Below are 8330 nucleotides of genomic sequence, written 5' to 3' on the forward strand. Positions count from 1 at the left end.
ACAGAAGAAAAAAAGCAACATTTTTGGCATATTATGCTTTATTATAGGTAAAAACACAACTGAAACGCAAAAAGAGATTTGTGCAGTGTATGGAGAAGGTGCTGTGATGGGTCGAACGTGTCAAAAGTGGTTTTCAAAGTTTTGTGCTGGAGATTTCTCACTGGACGATGCTCAAGGTTGGGTAGACCAGCTGAAGTCGACAGCAATCAAATAGAGACATTAACTGAGAACAATCAACGTTATACCATGCAGGAGATAGCCGACGTACTCAAAATATCCACATCAAGTGCTGAAAATCATCTGCAACAGCTTGGTTATGTTAGCTGCTTTGATGTTTGGGTTCCACATAAGTGGAAAAAACTTCTTGACCGTATTTCCACATGCGATTCTCTACTTAAATGTAATAAAAACGTTCCATTTTTAAAACAAATTTGTGATAAGCAATGAAAAGTGAATACTGTACTACTGGAAGAGACCGTGGGGCAAGCAAAACGAACCACCACCAACCACACCAAAGGCCAGTCTTCATCCAAAGAAGGTGATGTTGTGTATATGGTGGGATTGGAAGGGAGCCCTCTATCATGAGCTCCTTCCGGAAAAACCAAACGATTAATTCCAACAAGTACTGCTCCCAATTAGACCAAATGAAAGCAGCATTCACCAAAAAGTGTCCGGAATTAGCCAACAAAATGCATAATCTTCCATCAGGATAATGCAAGACAGCATGTTTCTTTGATGATCAGGCAAAAACTGTTAGAGCTTGGTTGGGAAGTTCTTTTTTTATCATTATTTTTAAAAATATTTATTTATGGGACTTCCCTGGTGGTGCAGTGGTTAAGAATCCGCCTGCCAAAGCAGGGGACGTGGGTTCAAGCCCCGGTCCAGGAAGATCCCACATGCCGCGGAGCAACTAAACCCGTGTGCCACAACTACTGAGCTTTCGCTCTAGAGCCCACGAGCCACAACTACTGAGCCCGCGTGCCACAACTACTGAAGCCCATGCGCCTAGAGCCTGTGCTCTACAACAAGAGAGGCCACTGTAATGAGAAGCCCACACACCGCAATGAAGACAAGCCCCTGCTCGCTGCAACTAGAAAAAGCCTGCGCACAGCAACAAAGACCCAATGCAGCCAAAAATAAATTAATTAAAAAATATATATTTATTTATTTGGCTGCACCAGGTCTTAGTCGCAGCATGTGGACTCTTAGTTGCAGCATGCATGTGGGATCTAGTTCCCTGACCTGGGATCGAACCCAGGCCCCCTGCATTGGGAGCACAGAGTCTTAACCACTGGACTACCAGGGAAATTCCGGCTGAGAAGTTCTAATTCATCCTCCGTATTCACCAGACATTGCACCTTTGGATTTCCATGTTTTGGTCTTTACAAAATTCTCTTAATGGAAAAAATTTCAGTTCCCTGGAAGACTGTAAAAGCCACCTGGAACAGTTCTTTGCTTAAAAAGATAAGACGTTTTGGGAAGATGGAATTATGAAGTTGCCTGAAAAATGGCAGAAGGTTGTGGAACAAAACGGTGAATACGTTGTTCAATAAAGTTCTTGGTGAAAATGAAAAATATATCTTTTACTTAAAACCCAAAGGCACTTGGCCAACCCAATCTTTCTTTCATATTTCTACTTAACATGTTCGGTTTTTCCTCTAGCTTTCTGAATGTGCAGAACACAGTTACAACTGTTCATTGTCCTTGTCTACTAGTTACAACAGCTGTGTCTGTTCTGGGTCAGTTTCAACCAATTGATTTTCTCATTATGGGTTATATTTTCTTGCTCCTTTGCATGGTTGGTTAATTTTTTTTTTATTGAATGCTAGATATTATGAACTGTAACTTGTTGGATGGTAGATATTTTTATACTACTGTAAGTATATTTATAAACAAATTTGTATTTATAAATATAAGTATTCTTGAGATTTGTACTGGGACACAGTAAAGTTACTTGGAAACAATTTTATCCTTTCAGGTCTTGCTTTTAAGACTTAGTAGAGAGGAGAACAGCAGTTAGTCTAGCACTAATTACTGCTCACCACTGTAGCAAAATATCAGTATTTCTAAGTACTTTATCCAACGCCCCATGAATTATGAGGTTTTTCAGTACAGCTGGTGGAGACAGTCACTATTCCCAGTCTTGAGTGAGTTCTGTTCCTTCAAATCCTTTCAGGTATTTGTTTTCTCTAGCCTCAGGTAGTTTCTCAAGGAGGTCCCTCTGCAGTTCTCTAGGGTTCTTTCTCTGGTACGGTACTCTGCCTTGCACCCTGGCCCCATTTGGCTTCCCCAGGATCTATGAACTATTTCCTCAATTCAGAGAGGTCTCTGGATTCGGTCTGGGTTTCCCTTCCCTGCACAGCAGTCTGAAAACTCTCTCAGGCAGTAAGATGGGGCAATCATCAGGCTCATTTTGTTTGTTCCCTTCTTTCAGGGACCACTGCCCTTTGTAGTCCTGTGTCCAATATTTTCAAAGACATTTTTCCCCACATATTTTATCTGGTTTTTTTTGTTGTTGTTTTTTAGTTATATCAGATGGGAGGGGAAATTTAGCCCTTGTTACTCCAAGTGGAAGTTCACAACAGTAAAAAATAATTTACAGCCATATATATGCTAACAAGAATGAATCTCAAGAATACGTGTCACTAAGTTACAGAAGAATACATATAGTATAAATAATTCTATTTAAATGAAGTTCAGAAACATGAAGATAAAAGCAAATTAATGAAAAACTGAAGATTAGAGATAGTGGTTACCTCTGGGAGTAAGGATACACATAATTTTTTAAATGTTTATTACATATCTGTAGAGACCCATGGACTTGATTATGTAAGTAAAAAGTGCCTGAAATGGCTTCCAAACAGTGTGATGCCACCCCAGGGTGCTAAGCTTTTTGAAAGAACTTAGAATAAATCTCATGGAACAACTCATCTATTCTTCTATCCATATTTTTCACACCATACAATGATCCCCCTTAAGTTATGAAGTCAATATAGTAGGACAACATCAGCATTTTTTTTTAGATAGAAAAAATTGTATCAAAGTATATGGCTTATAGTAGAAGTAAGTATTGCTTTGTGAAATGTTTTAGCAAAAAATACACGTGTGTACAGGGTCATGTATCATGATAACAAAACTTCTTACTACAGGCTGTAGTTTTAAATGTTTGAAATTTTTCATTGTAAACTATCTGTAATTTGTGCACACACCCATCTCAACATGTAGATGTTCTAATACTTTATTGGACTAGATCATATAAACAACTTTTACTTGAAGCAGATACTTGATAACATTTTTTATACTGATTGTGAAAAAGCATTTCTGCTACTATTATCAGAAAAACATGATACAGGATTAAAAGCATGGCCTCGAGCCAAATTACCTAGGCTTAAATCATGGCTTTGCCACTTACTAACTGCATAGCTTGGAGCAAGTATTTAACCCCTCTATGCCTCAATTTTCTCATCTATAAAGTGGACAAATATTAACGTCTACTTAATAGGGTTATTCTGAGTTAGATGAATTACTATAAAGTGCCTAATAGTCCTTGGCACAAAACAGAAACACAAATATTACCTTCAGTACTCTCTGAAGTTGTAAGTATACCACTAATAATATGGTATCTGTTGTAACCACTAAATAAGACAGTTTAGTACCTTCATATGACTGTCTACAAAAAGTGAATTGGCAGAAGAGGGAATGAGTGAAACTGGAGCACAGGAAATCAGTAATTAAAGGGAATACTATGAAGTGTGACAGGAAACTCTGCATGGAGCACGATGAATGCTGTCTGCACGGAGCACGGTGAATGAATGCTGTCTGCACGGAGCACGGTGAATGAATGCTGTCTGCACGGAGCAGGACTGACTTTGACTGACTTGTCACATGTATCACATTCACAGACTTAAGATACACATTTTTTAAAATTACTTTAACAAATGACTTTAAAATGAGTGTAAGTTTAATAATTGTCAGCATGTTTTCTTGAGATTTGATAAAATACAGTTATCACTATTATCACTTTTAGACAAAATGCAGATATAGCAGATCATTTGACAGCCTCAAAATAAAGTGGTCAGAGAGGTGAGACTGTTGTGAAGGCTGACACCATCAAGGTGGTATCAATGGGAATGACTGGTGAGAGAGTGTATAAAGATTATTAGAAGGTTCTGGGAAGACTGTCTCCATACCTAGATAACTGTACTGGCAAAATCTATCGGATGTAACTATCTTGGATCCCTAGAGTCTATTCAAAGGCTTGCAACTCCCAGGGGAAGACTTAAAATTTGGTTAATTTCATTCAATTTGGGCACTTAACTCGGCAGTGGCTACCCATCCCTCACTCTTCATTCCTGCCTCAGGAAGGTGTGCACAAATACCTGTTTTGTGCTCAGGGATTAATTTATACAGGTAAGTGAGGATATGGAGAGGTCAATGCCACTGAAAGAAGAGTTTGTTATTCACAGTTCCCCAGGAAATGAGAGGCACAGCACATCGTGAAGGACCACATGAAACCTGTCATATGCAGGAACAAGGAAGCAGAGAGACAGAGAACTGGGACAGTGTCTTTATTGTTAAGACAGTGGGCAGGAAGGGAAAACACACATTCTGTAAGGTGTGGTCTGGGAGATCTGTGATATGACTTTCACGTGCCCATGAGAGCTAACGTGCAGAGAAGATGTAAGGAATTACAGGGTCGTTACTTTGGCCCTGTAATTAATGGATACCAAGTAAACAAACATAATAAAGTCTGAGAACACACAATCTCAACAGCTCCAGGAGCAGCCTGTATGCAGCCTGTGGGAGCAAGGTGGGCAATAAGGACCCTGCCCTTCAAATAATGGGGATCTTATTCTGACCGTTGACAGCTACTTCTAATCATGGAGGCAAAGACAGAGTCTTTCGCTGCAAGGCTCATATTGTTGTTAGCACTTCCCCCCTCCAGCAGAAGCAACTTCGAGGGGACTTAAAGTGCCAGCACCTCCCCTGCTTCCATTTTTCTCTTTTCCCCCTTTTGGGGGCCACACATTTAAGGACTAGACCATTATAAATAGCAACTGAATATATGGAGGAATTTAGAAGGCCACTGTGCATGCCCAGGAAAAGGTGTAGGCTTAGAAAGACCTTAAGTTTCCTCAGGCTGATCCTTGGCACAAAAACAGCCTACAGTAATAGCAACAACAACAGAAAGACACAAAAAGCAAATCCTGGGGAAGGGGGAGAATCTGATTTCCAGCGTTTTCCACAAAAAAATCACAAGGCATACAAAGAAACAGGAATGTATGGCCCATTCAAGGAAAAAAGTAAACCAACAGAAACCATCCCTGAAAAAGATCAGATGGCAAAACAACTGTCTTAAAGATGCTAAAAGAACTAAAAGATGTGGAGAACATTAAGAAAACAATGTATGAACAAAATGGAGATATCAGCAGAGATGGGGTACACCTTCAAGTGGCCCAACATATGCACTGCGGGAGTCCCAGAAGAAGAAAAGAAGAAGGGAGAATTATTAGTGTGTGCAATGCTGAGCTGAGAAAGTCTGAGAACACAGCAAATTTATCTGCAAAGTACTAAGAGGCTTCATTTTAGTCCTGTATTTCAAGAGTCAGAATCAGGCAAATATTAAAATCCAATGTCTCCTGAGAAATTTGAAGCGTACAACCAATTCCTGATCCAAGCTGCCCCACAATACTGTCTAGAAGAATTGAAGGACAAAGAAAAATATATGTGTGTGTGTGTCCATATACATTCATACACATATACGTGTGTATCCTTCGTACAGACAGGAATATCTGAATTTTTATTTATTAGTACTTTCCACAGCTGCATTTGTGGATGGAGAAAGGTTTTCAATTTGCAACCTGAAATCTGTTAGCTAATTATTTAGAAATAACACATGAAAACCATAAAAAAAAAAAAAAAGTTGACTTCGTTCAAATGAAAGAATTCCAAAGAGCAATTTAAGAAAACTGCCTACTTTTGTGGCTGTAAAAAGCAATTAAATTTCAATTTGTATTTTCGTATGAATTTGGCCCTAAAATAAAAGTTTATTTTTAAAGCTGATAATCATTTACCAAGGCACTACCTTGCACTAGCACTATTCTTGGTGATGGGAATCCAAGCCCCTGTCCTCTTGGCGCTTACATTCCAGTGAGGCAGGGAGAAAACAAACAATAGGAATAAAATATATTTTGCATTACAGTAAGAGACGCTCAATGGAGGGACATGAATTGCAAACGCTAGCAATCATACACTGTTTCATACATTATTCGAGTGAGTTCATGAGGGCATCACAAGTGGGAAAAATTTAAATGTTTATATAATAAACATTACTAAATTATAAATTAACTGAACTTTAGTTGTAATACAGTAAATTTTTTTAAACTTAAGTCACTACTTTATCATATCTTTAGCATCTTTAAAAATTTTTCTGAGTGGGCCTGTGAAACTGCTGTGAGATTTTCAAGCGCAAAAGCGTTGGGAAGGGCGTTCCCTGACAGTCCGCTGGTTATGAGGACTCCGTGCTTTCACTGCCCGGGGGCCGGTTCAAGATCTGGTTGGGGAACTAAGATGCTGAAAGCAGCCTGGCGCAGCCAAAAAAGAAAAAAAGGAGGAAAGAAGAGTTGGGAAGTGCTGTGCTACACTGCTATTAAACTGATGCTAAGCCTCAGGTGGCTGCTACCGCAGCTCAGTGGTTCTCTGCGGAGGGTGCGCTGGCACCTAATGGGTAGCGGCCAGGGATGCTGGTAAATACCGTACGATTTAGAGAACCACCCTCCACAGCAAAGAACTCCTCGGCCCCAGAGTCACCAGCGCGAGGGCTGAGACCCTGCTCTCGGCAGAAAGACGCACAGGAGGCAGCTGAGTGTGGCAGCGTGGCGAGCCCTCTATCCGAGGGGCACCGCTTAGGGCCGTGAGAGCAGAACGAGCAGCGCGCGCGGGTGGAGGGCGGAGAGAAGCAGCAGGTGGCTCGTACCTGGGCCTTGAGGGACAGGCAAGGATGCGGAAGGGGGCGTGCAGGCGGCCAGCACGCGCGAAGGCTGCACGTCAAGGAGCTGCGTCAGCAGGGAGGCGCGGGCTACCGTGCGTTGCCGTGAACAGCTCCACGGAGCCGACGCGACCCTCCCGCAAGAGGCAACCTTAGGCCAAGCACGTTTCAAACGCGCACCAGCCTACTTCCACGTGTCAGGTTTACGGCCGGCCGCTCCTCCCTGTCCACAGCACGCACACAGTGTCGCCTGGCCAAGGCCACGCCGGGGCCGCGCAGGAGGGGGCGGCGGGGCGCGGGGGCCTCCCGAGTGACCCGGCGGAACAGCCCGGGCGGTCCGCGTGGTCACCCGCCCCGGACGCCGCCTGCCCTCCCGCCTTCGAAAACTCTACCTTGTTATTTTACAACTAAGACACGGGGGTGAAATCCACCTGCCTGAAGCGCGGCTCGACGCGCACGAACCCCCAGGCCCGCCCCACCCTCTCTGCCCGGCCGAGACGCCTCAGCCCCTGCGGCCGCCCTGAGAGGACGGGAGGTGGCAGCCCCTCCGCCCCGGCGCCCCCGCCAGCCGGGGCTGACCCTCCTCAGCTCCCTCCCGCCCCGGCCCCGCTGACTACAGCCGCTGCCCCCAGGCTGCGCCGGGAAACCAGAAGGAGCAGAAACCCGAACACAGGAGCCCGGAGGCTGCTCGGGTTACTCACCAACGCGCCCCACTCGCCTCCGCGCGTGTGCCGCCGCCTCACCTCGCTGGCCCGGACAGCCGACTGCGTCTGCGCGTGCGCACACCGTCCCGCCAGGCCGGAAGCGCGGGTGGGGGGCCGCGCCCGCGCACGCGCAGTAACCGGGCGTGGGCGGGGTGGCTGGCTCGGCGCACGCGTACACCGCCCACTCGGGCGCTCCCGGCAGGCGTTTGGGTCCCGCGTCAGGCGCTGGGCCGCCTCGTGCTGGGAGGCGCCGGATTCAGCAGGTGCTTCAGATGGAGGCAATGAAAGGTACTTGAGGTTTTAACTAGATTCCCTTCAGGTCAAACGCATACCAAGGGACCTGCTCTTTTGCACTCGATAAGCTTGTACGTTTTTAAGGCTCTGTCTGCTCCGTCTAATCGAGAAATTCGGACATTAACCTAAAGCTTTATAGTAAAGATAGCATTAGAAAAAAACCTTTAAAATCCTGCGCTCGACTTCCTCCGCGGTGTGCTCTCCCCAAACCTGACGTGGTTAACGTGAGACCAGCACCTGCACCTGTCACGCTGGGGTTTGCTGTGAAGAGGGCGAGATCCGCCTGAACCGAAGACGCATGCGCTGTCTCCGCGCTGAAATAAGACCAGCTGCTAATCCGGCAA

The 8330-nt window shown here is 44.5% G+C and overlaps 1 protein-coding gene across 3 annotated transcripts in view; it reads right to left on the reverse strand.

Annotated features, from left to right (window-relative positions):
• EEF1AKMT1 (EEF1A lysine methyltransferase 1) overlaps positions 1 to 7802 on the reverse strand; it is a 27494-nt gene extending 19692 nt beyond the window's left edge. Inside the window, exon 1 of one of the 3 annotated variants that reach the window (XM_082364995.1) lies at positions 7690 to 7802. The gene's annotated coding sequence lies outside the window, so the exon portion shown is untranslated. The remainder of the gene's footprint in view (positions 1 to 7689) is intronic. The other 2 variants (XM_082364994.1, XM_082364997.1) reach the window with 2 other exon arrangements.
• Between the last annotated feature and the right edge of the window lie 528 nt (positions 7803 to 8330).

This window comes from Balaenoptera borealis (genome assembly GCF_965194805.1).
Source record: "Balaenoptera borealis genome assembly, chromosome: 18".
Taxonomy (NCBI): domain Eukaryota; kingdom Metazoa; phylum Chordata; class Mammalia; order Artiodactyla; family Balaenopteridae; genus Balaenoptera; species Balaenoptera borealis.